At 39.3% G+C, this 11,657-nt stretch overlaps 1 protein-coding gene across 3 annotated transcripts in view; it reads right to left on the minus strand.

Annotated features, from left to right (window-relative positions):
- Positions 1 to 11,657, minus strand: part of hivep3b (HIVEP zinc finger 3b) — a 32,789-nt gene extending 21,132 nt beyond the window's left edge. For all 3 annotated transcript variants that reach the window (XM_088386199.1, XM_088386197.1, XM_088386198.1), the window contains exons 1-2: positions 11,391 to 11,657; positions 3,198 to 3,271 (exon numbers count right to left, since the gene is read on the minus strand). The gene's annotated coding sequence lies outside the window, so the exon portion shown is untranslated. The remainder of the gene's footprint in view (positions 1 to 3,197; positions 3,272 to 11,390) is intronic.

The raw sequence follows: 11,657 nt of genomic DNA on the forward strand, positions 1-11,657 counted from the left end.
AAAGAGATGTCCGAGAATGTGTCAATAAAGCCAAAATGTAAAAAAAACAGTGCAGGCAAAAATATTTCCTGTCAGCCCATGACCAGGATGTAAATGAAAATGTGGCCACAGAAATGGAACATCTGTGAGGGGACGTTTGGTAAAAGCGGAAATGTCATTAACGTTTTGCATTGCTGTCTGACGTTAAAAAAAAAAAAATCACAATCTTACTGTTCGATTTTGATCTATTAATATCAGACTTGCTGAAGCAAAACATTTCCTCTCATGTTCAATAGAAATTTCAATAAAAGAATCCTATGATGCTAAAAAATTTATAAAAAAAAAAACAATATAAAGAAATGTAAAAATATTTATACACAGTATTGTTAGCGTAAAAATATACTTTGCTGCTTTTTTTTTTTTTTTTTATAAAACTCGAGAAGCCTTGTGGTCCACCAATATTGTTTTGGGATTCCTCAGTCCAACAAGCCAACATAAAATGCTTAGCATACTTTTAGCACCACTTATACTATACAGTCCATACAACAAATGTCACAACTGACTAGTCTGCACATCTCTTTCCTTCTGTACGAAAAAACCTTTTGAATTATTGCTAAATATTTCCCTACAGTACGTCACCGAAAAGCGAACAAAACACACTGAAGTCATTTGGCTGCAGCGGCAGCCAAAACGGAATGACAGTCAAAATGGGAATACTTAAAAGATGACTGGTGTTGGATACATAAATAGCCGCCCTCCTACTTGCATTGCGATGTCGGCTTCTGAGGAGAGGCACATTTGCGAATAGTCATAAAGGCACGTTTGACAACCAAGTCGACTGTGGCGATGACAACGAGGAAAACACGCTCGGAGGATAATCTGATCACACTGCTGTTGCACAGAAAAGCAATAAAATGTGAATTAGAAAAGTTGGCGGGAGGGAACATTAGCACAAGCTCAGCATAGAAAAGTGCAGCTTCTAAAAAAAATAAATAAATATGGCTGCACTTGTGAAACAAACAGAACGAAATGTTCAGGAAGAACCTGCCCCTCTTATAAGCACTCATAAATTCCCACCCAGAATGGCACCAAAAGTCAAAGCCAAGGGAGAAAACAAAAATGTAATGGCATCGCCTGGATCACAAAGAATCCCAAACTTGACATTAACAAGCCAATTTTTTTTTCTTCTTCAGTAAAGAGAAAAATCTCCTTTTCCTATCTGCTTTCCTCCTCTGGATTAACTTCTTACCAGCAGTCACATGGCGAGAAGTAAATACAGGAGAATCCTGTCTTGTTTATCCGTTTTATATTTTCGCACTACCTATCCCGCGGCTAAAGAGGAAACGACAAACCATGATGAGTCGAACCGAAACAGACAAACGTTTCATTTAATCAAGCGAGCGTACCAGATAAGCATGAGAACCATTTTCTTCCTCAATTCTAAACTGGGCAACTTTCTCACATGCTTCCAGAGAAGATGGATTTGGAAAGCGAGTAACCCGCCACCTCTTGTAACTCTCGAGCTTTTACTCGTCGGGCCTATTTCTCTTCATCTCCCTCTTCTGTGTAATTTAGGCACTCCCGCTGTAAATGGACACCTACTCAGTGGCAGTGAGTGGAAAACCAGCCCTGCTGCTTCAGCTTCTCCAAGAAGACCTAGTCGCTACACAGATAGCACCTAGTTAGGAATCCGAGAGGGTGGGGGGAGCTGAAGCCTTCCACATGTCAAGCAGATCGTAATTTCCCCCCGGACGCTTTTGTCCGACTTTATTCGTCTAACGATACAACCAGAATGCCTTTATTTCTCATTTATGGCCAAGTGCCAGGGCAAACGTTTCCTTGGAGGACAAGTGATGAATATTCAAACTCTGCGGTGACCTAGCTGGGGTTGCTCCTTCTTCTTGCTGACTGTGCAAAACTCTGGGACTACCTGGATGCAAACAACAGGACTGCTGACTGGAAGCTTACATAATAGAAAACACCTTTCTTTTCTTTGTCCTTTTTTCAGAAATTTTAAAAGCCTGCCTGCAAAATGTAATTTTTTTTTTAATTATCATCATTCACTGCCATAGACGACGAATGAATGAATGAAACTTTATTTTTTCACACCATTATTAATCTTTCTTTCATATACTTATAACATGAGATTTTAACAGCATGAGAAATGCTATTTTTATATTTTAATATCGCTTTAAAAAAAGCCATTTTAATAACATGAGGAATGCTAACTTTTTTTTTTTTTTTTTTTTTTTAATTTACAGCGTCTATGAAAGGACATTTGCACCCTTTCCTGGCTGCCTGATACAAATTCCACATGACCAAAATATTCATAATCAAAGTTCATTTTCTACAGCCTGTCCAGAAAATGTATGTTGGAGTTGGTACCTAATATTTTGCCCACTTTGACTCTCCAGCCACCCACTCACCTCCAATCTCTCCCACCTCATCCATCTTTTCAAATGGTGATGAAAACTGACTTGGATGTCCTGCAGCCAAGGACAAACAGTCCTATGACAGGCACCACATGCTTTTTTTTTTTTTTTTTTTCCTCCCCATCATCTGTTTATTTTCTCAATTACACAATGGGCGAGTCTGTGTCAGCAACTCTGGGGGTTTTGCTAAAGAGGGAGGTGGGGGCGAGATTGTGTCTTCATGCCACTGAGAAACATTTTTGTAATCATCGTGGTGGATGGGGCAATATATGGCCGAGCGGTTATAGAGATTCCTGCTCGGAAGAACCTGCACCTGATTCATCTTCAGAAGAGTGTGACCACAATGTGACAGATTATTACTCAGTGATGTTGCAGTGATTCACTACTGCATGCTGTTGTTGAACTCTGAGAATAAACTTGTGACATTGACACACAGGAAAGGCCCTTTGTTCGGCCGTTGACGGAACAATGAAATCCGTCAAGCACAAAAAATAACATTTAAAAGCTAAATTGAAAACTGTTTAAAATGATGAAAAAATGGATTTGACCTTTTTTTCCACAACTAAATGTTTCTTGTTTGAAAGCAAATTATGTCTTGATGAAAACAAAGAAGAGATTTTTAGTCTTTTGAAAAGCGCAAAATAATTCCAGACTCTTTAAGTGCCCTATTTATAGACAAATGTAATGAGCCAAGCTAACGATTAAATGCTGAAAGTGCAAAGTAACTACAGACATGAATAATATCATAATGTGATAATCCATTCCATTTCGTGACTATGCACTTACCTCAAATCATTCACGTTTCAAAACATCTTTGCCCATTGGAACGAATGGAAATGCCAATGATCCATTCCAGGCCCCTACAAAACACCAACCAAAAAATTAGTAAAGCGTTAATGATCATCAAAAATAGTCCTTCACAGTAGTGTACTATTTGAAACATTAAATTGTTTTACGTTTACTTTACTATTGAATCTCAAGTGTAAGAATAATGTCAGGTGTGATAATAAATATCTAAGTAAGCAAATGGCCGCTTTTTTTTGAATAATTATTCAAAAATTATTCAATTCAAAAATCAAATCATTCTCTTATTTTGAATAATTATTCACTATCATCTGAGCTTCACAACAAACTGTTTCTTGTTATAAAATTCCATGCTGCTATCCAGTAATTAAAATTTTTTGCTTCCAATTCAAAGCACAAAAATCCCCCTAGCAACGGCTCATATCTCGAAGGACTCAAATCGAAGAGGCTTATAATTGTGGTCAAGCCGATCCATCAATTTCCAAAATCGATTATAACGATTAATGTAATTAATATAAATCTGCAGACCGGTTTTTGTCAATTAATACATATTTCCTCTATCAACCAATACGACCGGCAAACCGCAATGCTAGTTGAATTTAATCAGCCGCATGCCTCGGTTCCGCAACAAATCCGATTCCCTCGGGCGATCTGACGAAAAGGGAGTTTCCATATCGCTCAGAGTAACCGCTGCTTTTTCACGGTGTAAACTTGGGGAAGTCAGATCAGTCTCGCAAAGCGAGACCAAAAATATGACAGGCCCTCTGATTTTACTGAAGCACAGAGGGAACCCTGTGTTCCGTCTAGACCAAAAGCCAGGAAAGCTGTCTGAGGGAACACTCGGGCAAATATTGACCTTCAATTACTTGAAACGCTCGCCTCTCGCTTTGGGGCCGCAATATGGACGCATCAGCAAAAACATCATATGCATTTAATGTATATAAACATGTTGGGGCATACCTGTGCTGTGTACATAAATACACGTAGTACAGTCAACACATGGTGTGAAGTGACATCAAATAGTAAACATTAAAACACTGAGTCTCTTTCATCGACTTAAATGTATCGCCATGAAAACCAGTTTAGCATCACAAGAATGATTCGACCTCTAGGAAAAGGATAAATCTAGAAATCTTTTGACCTTTAATAGGGTGAAAAGTAAACACGCTTCCAAAGTGATGGTCAACCGCACTTGTGCATAATTAACAGCTTCGAAAGTGAGGCGTTCTTTAAATGACCTTACCTGACAAAGTAAGGCACAGCTTGGCAACACAGCGGAAAGTAATAAATACATGCATGCCCGAGTCATTATGGGTTCCATAAAAGCTTTTTTAAAATCTGGATTGTCACTATAGTCTATTGGTGTCAAACTCAAGGCACGGGGGCCAGGACACGGCCCGCCATATTAATTTATGTGGCCCGCCAAGACAAATGTTGTGTCATGACTAAACAAATTGTCTTCACTTTTTAAAAATGGAGATATAATTAGCAATTTTTATTCATTCATCTTTTTAAACGATTTGAACAGTTTTGACTAGTCTGATTTCAAAACTAGTTTGTCATGTGGGAAACGATGCACCTCATTATGGTTTTCATAAAGCCTTTTGTATTTTTATCCATCTGGATTGCCACTATAGTCCATCGGTGTCAAACTCAAGGCACGGGGGCCAGATACGGCCCTCGACAAAAATGAGTTCACCACCCTTGCCATAGTCGAACAAGGAAATGCCCATCTCCAACTACAACTGAATCCGAAGCACAGCAGGGCTTGAAGGACTTTCCCACTTATTAGATTCCCGCACGGAAGAAATCCCCCATGCAATCCTTAAATCTTGCTCAAGCTGAGACAAAGAAAGAGGTGAGGGCGGGTGTCACGTCTCTCGCCCTCTCTCCTCGCGGGTTGCCAAACTACTGCCATGCATCTACTACACGTATGGAAATACTGCACTGTGGGTAGCTGCAATTAGTAAAAGTGTGGCTGCAAAGCTGATATAACAAAGCAGAGCATTTGGAGGAGATCCATCAAGCTAGTCGTGAAATACAATCCCTCCGCTGCATCGCTGATCGATGAACACACAAATAAACACACACACCGACGCGTATCTTCATTTTTCATCACAGAGCCTCCTTGGGAGACTACCTTCAGAATGTTTCCCTCCTCTGTTCACTTCAGGAATTCATCACTGCTAGGCTACAAAACGTGGACTCAAATACTGAAGGACAATTAATCAAGGGTTGGGCTAGACGTGGTTTTGGAAATGTGAGCCAAGCTTCCCCTGGGGGGGCGCCAGAGAACTTGTGAGAGGCGCCGCAGCTTGGAAAAAAAATAAAAACGTAACCTGTTTCACTTTAACTAAAGACGTAATAGGTTCGTTAATTCTTAGTAATTATTATAATGAAGAAAGAAGATGAAAGCTGAAGAAAAATATTTGCTTGAATTAATTTACAACCGTGTTCAGACTGAAACATCAAATTAGCATATTTTATTCCATTGCCACTTTCAATGTCCAAAATACTTACATCCTCCCCACTTCATTTCCAACAACGCCATTCTGACCACGCCCTTTTTTTTTTTTTTTTACATACCTGTGGTGTGCAAGCACAAAAGCTTACAATCACACTATTACATAACACTCACCACTGTGGAAAGTCAACACGCACAAAATAAGCACAATGTTGACACACAAGGAGGAGATTATGACATCAAGTGTACGGAGGAGACGCCAGACGCATTGTGTGCGGGCAAAAATACCAGACGACTCGGAGTAAAAACAACATTACACCGTCTAATCATCTTATTTGGTGCATTGGAGAAAAAAAAAAAGAAAATCTTCAAGTTTGCGACAGCACAGGTAATGATTAACCCCGAGATTAACGAGTCACCGCTCACAGTGGAACCCGCCCGCACTGACTGTCTGCTTGTCCACACAAGATTACATAACAGAGGCTGGCACATATGAGGAAGGGCCCGGCAGACACACTAGCACACATTGTGTATATTCTTGTCCTCGTTTCAATTGTGAGGGGTTGATGGGAGGTCAGGACAAGTGCAGACTGACCCCAATCATGCAAATGTAGGACTAATGAAGATCTGGGTCAAATTAATGTTTCGAATGTAAATTGACATCAACAGAATTTTTTCTCGTATTTAAATAAGCTATGCTTTCTCCTACTCCTTTTTGAGCATTTTTTATTGATTGATTTATTTATGGGGTTTTTTTTTCAGTTTGTTTGTTGTACGGACTTATATATGGCACTTTAAAGTGTTTTTTTAATTTTATCTCTTTTTTTGTTTTGGATGTGTTCGAAATAAAGATATCAATCAATAAATAAATACATATGTGAATTTCTTTTTTTTGGGTTTTACAGTAAATTCCAACCGGATACACACAATTAATCGGCACATTAATCGTTTTTTTCTTTCAATTTCTTCTGTTTTTCGATAAATAGCCCAACCGTGTTATATCTTGTGAAAAAAAAATCATTAATTTTCCTTATAGTTGAACAAGAAGTTTGACACCCATCCTTTTGTACATTAAAAGAAAACATTGATTAGTCATCAGGATTTTATGACCTAATGTTTTCTTATATGCAACTAGTGACATAGTTGTTTCTGGTTGTCTAAAAGAAAACACAACCAACTAGCATGCTCACACACGCAAGCACATTCAGTGCTTTGAGTAATCAGTCAAGCAGGCCAGACCGTTACTGAACACTCATGCTCACTTTTTCTTCAGTACAGACACAACGCCATCTGTTCAACACCCTGGGAAGGAAAAAAAAAAAAAAAATGACATTAAAACCAAACCGTCTCCATGTCGAGAAAAAAAAAAAAACAACCCCTGATTTTTTCATAAGCCGAAATCACATGTGTACGAGAAGCTGAGGCGGAAGCAACTCGACACGACCTCTTTCCCGTTGGCACGGGGTGAACTTATATCAACACGTTGCCACCTGCAAGGCTGAGTCAGCGTGGTGAACGGACGCCAGGTGAAAGAAGGAATTGAGTGTGGCTGTGTCAATTGGCAGAAAAGTGCCCTTTTCCGACTTAAGTGTTGCACCGGTGGGAGGTACAAGGGGGGAACACACGCAGGCTGGCCGCACGCACGTTGACTCGAGTCTCCTGTAATCACAGCGAGGTGCATTTCATTTTTATTGTGTCCGAACGAACTCATTGGGAAAGTCGACTCGATAGTTTAATGCCAATATTTTATGGCACTTTCAACCAAGAATGACATCCAGCCGTAACTAGTCATCATTCCCAAGAAGACATTTCGGCTGTAAAAATATGAAGAGTATGTATATGGGTATTTTAAAGAACATATATTTTGCCCAGTCCAAGGTTTAAAAATAGCAATTTCCGCACCAATGGCAATTTAAACAAATGTCTAGACCACATGTAAACACACTTAGATGGCGTAGTGCTATTTTAGCGCATCACGAGCTGGTTTTTCGAAAGTAGATTCACATGCATGTTAAAAATGTAGTTAGCATTTTAGCATTAGCAATTTAACATTTGTTTTTTTACTTCTTAACATTTTCAACATGGTATGAGAGTAGATTGAAATGTATACACTTAATGCTAAAAATGTAGTTAGCATTTTAGCATTAGCAATTTAGCATTGTTTTGTTGCTTCTTCACATTTTTAAACATGGTAGGAGAGTAGATTGAAATGTATGCGTACACTTGCTAAAAATTTAGTTAGCATTTTAGCATTAGCAATTTCTTTTGTTACTCACTTAACATTAGGGACACCGCCACATTTCTTTGACAGCATAAAAGTCGAAACAGAAAAAATATTTATCTTACTTTAGTACTTATAATCCATTTTACTCAGTATTTATGTTGCACACATTATACTAGCAAAAGGACCGAGTCATTTTAAATGAAGGAAAGTAGTGATTTAAAAACAAAAGGTCATCACAATTTTGTCCAACTGCTAAAATTATTTGGCAGATTTTGATGCCACAAAAAAAGGTGCACCTATGAAGGAGACTCGCAAGTTTTTGCCATCACCACGTCACCTGAGTTTACCTCAAGTGAACTTAGTGCCACAAGCATCATGTTATGAGAAGACGTTGACAAATATCGTTAGCCAAATAGCATAATTTGCTACATCACACAGTCCAGATGGAACCAATCAACCTTTGCCTTTTACCATGATGTCGACGACTGAGAATCCTGACAAACATAACAACACCAAAAATTAGCTAGCATGTCATTATTTGTTATTGATACTTTAGTTTATCAGTTCGGGCATATACTAGTTTTGTATTTTTCTCGCTCTCTAAAGAGTGATGACAAAATGATTTAGCCGTGACTGTCCCATTTGCCCTTTTTGGTTTTCCAAATACTGGATGAAGAAATGAAGTCAACCAATATCCTGGAAGGGACTGTGCTGTGCTTTTCAGTTCTTGTGTGCTTATTTAACTACTGTAGACACAAATCTGGGTGTGGGCTTGTAGAAAAATCCAATTTTAAACATGCCCATAACAATGTTGAAACCATAAATGGCAAAAATGGCTCCAGCACCTCCTGGATGTTTCAAAAATCGACTGCATTATGATGTCAATTTTTCTTGCCGCCACCCCCGAAAAAAAAAAGGGACACCGAGCAACGCGCTACTTGGACGCCTGCTGAGTTAGCGCCTTTCCTTCAGCCGGCACCACAAGTGGTCTCCATCCAGACAAGAGCGACGCACCGTGAGCCTGCCGCTTTGTGCTGATTCAATAAGAAATAATTGCATATTGGCCTTTCTCCACTCATCCCCCCTTCACCGCTGTGGTCTGATACCGTACTGTATTTCTGTGGAGTCGTTTACAGAACAGAGCTGAGGAGGTATGCCGCAGCAGTGCCCCGAGGACTGGCTTTTACACAAAAATGCTTGGGACTGCAAATACATACGTGAAAAAAAAAATGAAGGAAATAAAAACTTGTGATGGTAATTGAAATAAACAGATTAAATATTTTTCAGTTTTTTTCTGACTATAAGGCGCACTTAAGCCTTTCATTTTAAAAATAGACAGTGCGCCATATCTATGTCAAATTTGCTGCTCCGGTTTGTTTTTCCTTTAATGTGAAGTAATCCACCTGATAACCCAGTTTGCCGGCTTATAGTCTGAAAAATACGGTATGTCCTCAATGTAATATTTGGTTACACAATCTTCTGGGGAATCACTGCAACCAAACTAGTTTGTGTAAATCAATAAAAAAAAACTTTTTGAGCCGTGTGTTTTGGACTTTATTGGAGTAGCCAAAAATTGTTTTGTTTGGTTTTTAAAGGCTACTAAAGTGTCACTCGGCCTCCTCCATGTTTCATAGACGGTACAACCTTCTTATCTTTGCATACTTCATTTTTGTGTCTGCAAGCACAGAGCTGATGTGACATGCCAAAATGTTCCAGTCTGGACTTATCTGTCCAAGGGGACATCCTCCCTCAAGCTTTGTGGCTTGTCACTGTGCATCTAAGTAAATTCTTGTCTCATGAGTTTTTATAGATATTTTTCTCAAGAGCAAACTTTTCGTACACATGTAATTGCTTCTTGTCAAATCATCAATATATTTTCCATCTGAAGATAATTTATTTGAAAGCAGATGGCCTGCTCTTAATAGTGATGCTTAAAGCAAAAAGAACATATTTATATACAAATACACAGAAGCCTATTTGACACGAGTGTAAACTCTTTAGCTAGCTAGGCTTGGTGACACTGCAAAAATGACAATGAATTGCATCTATTAGGGTAATTAAAATAAATTGTCAACCTAAATTTAAATGCATTTTTGACCCCCCCCAGAAGGAAAGTAAACTATAGTTATTGGACACCATAAACATGAAATGTTACACTTGAAAACTAATTCAAGAACCTTAATTTCTAAAATGTTGGCAACAGCTAAATAATAGTCCAATTAAAAGAATTACTAGGACAATGGAAACAATTAATGCAATTAAGTGCTCAAGTAAGAAAATAAATTTTTATAATTGAAGCTTGGGAACTTTTTTTTATGACCCTAGACTACACCTACCATTGTGAAGGAGACATATTTGTTAGCATAGTTTACTTATAAATACTAGCATACATACGAATATGTACAAATATATATATTGATCTTCAATGGCATACAAATAGAAAACTGCGTCGTGATAATTAGTCACAAAGAAAGCTGTCCAACTTCAACAAAACAGCGATAGCAATACAAAGCTAGCAATAAAACAAAGCTAGCAATAATATCATAAAAAAGCTACAATGGCAGCATGGCTTATTTGTTATGGCACTAAGTGGTTAATATTCCCAAAAACTTTCAAGAACTCTCCTGAAAACAAAGATGACAGGCCAGCGCAAATGATTGACACCTTGCCGGTCACGCCTCCTGTTTCTGATAAATTGTTCTTCCTCAGGTGCGGTGGTTTCCGTCAGCTGAAAGAATTCCATCTTGATCGTAAGATACTACAAGACGATTATTTAACTTTGAAAAGTATTTTCCCACAACTTAAAATGTTTTCATCTAAATAACCATACTTTGACAAGCAGAAGATATAAATACCGCTGCAAACAATAAAAATTGACCTGCCCTGAGGAGACTCCGTCACTAATCCACCTGTTATCTGGACAGATGTTCCTCCCAAATATGAGCTCATGTTTTAAGGCAAACCCCACACATGGCACACATCTCACTCAAGTCTATTAACATAAGCCAGCTCGAATAAGCCTGTGGCACTGAGTAAAGCCTAGCACACAATCATTTGGGAAGCTAAAGTATGATGTCATCCAGTAAAAATGTGCCATGTGTAGGTGGAGTCCACAATAAAATAAGTTCACAGGTTTACCTTTTTAGATCCATCTTGCATGCGCTGTTGCACCTTAATTAATTTAGAATTATTCAATTGTTTAGGGGGCTTTCAATACGGTGCAAACAAGGTGGAAGCAGTTTGGATCGCCTAACCAAATTTCCTAAATCGACTGCTGTGCGGTACCCATCTTGCCTGTTCTCCTCGTAAAAAAAAAAAAACAATATCATCATTTCGTATTTTCCATCGCGTCCAAGACAACGAGCGAGGCAACTTCACGTCACTGCCCGCATGTGGAAGCGTCAACGTCATTCTTCCACTAACTTACCCGCTGCCATGTTCCCAACAAAAGCCACACACAAGCCGTGTTAGCGGGGTTTATATTTACCAGTTTGCTACTGTAAAAGCGCTGCAGCCATTTATCCGGTGGCGAACGGGCCAGCAGTCCGCATTTCCTGGATTGTGATGCGCGGATGGAGCCGCTCTCCGAGCCTACGGGTCCTGTGGAGGGAGGGTCAAGGGGGGTCAGGGGGCTTCCCGCCGCTGTGTCAGAGCGGACAGCGGGTCCACATTCAGCTGACGGCCACAACAAAACAACATCACGCAGAACACACTCCGGCTCCGCACCACTCCGCGCGGCAGGTCCGGCGGCACC

The sequence above is a fragment of the Syngnathus floridae genome, chromosome 10 (genome assembly GCF_059516105.1).
Source record: "Syngnathus floridae isolate MCC-2025c chromosome 10, RoL_Sflo_1.0, whole genome shotgun sequence".
NCBI classification, from domain to species: domain Eukaryota; kingdom Metazoa; phylum Chordata; class Actinopteri; order Syngnathiformes; family Syngnathidae; genus Syngnathus; species Syngnathus floridae.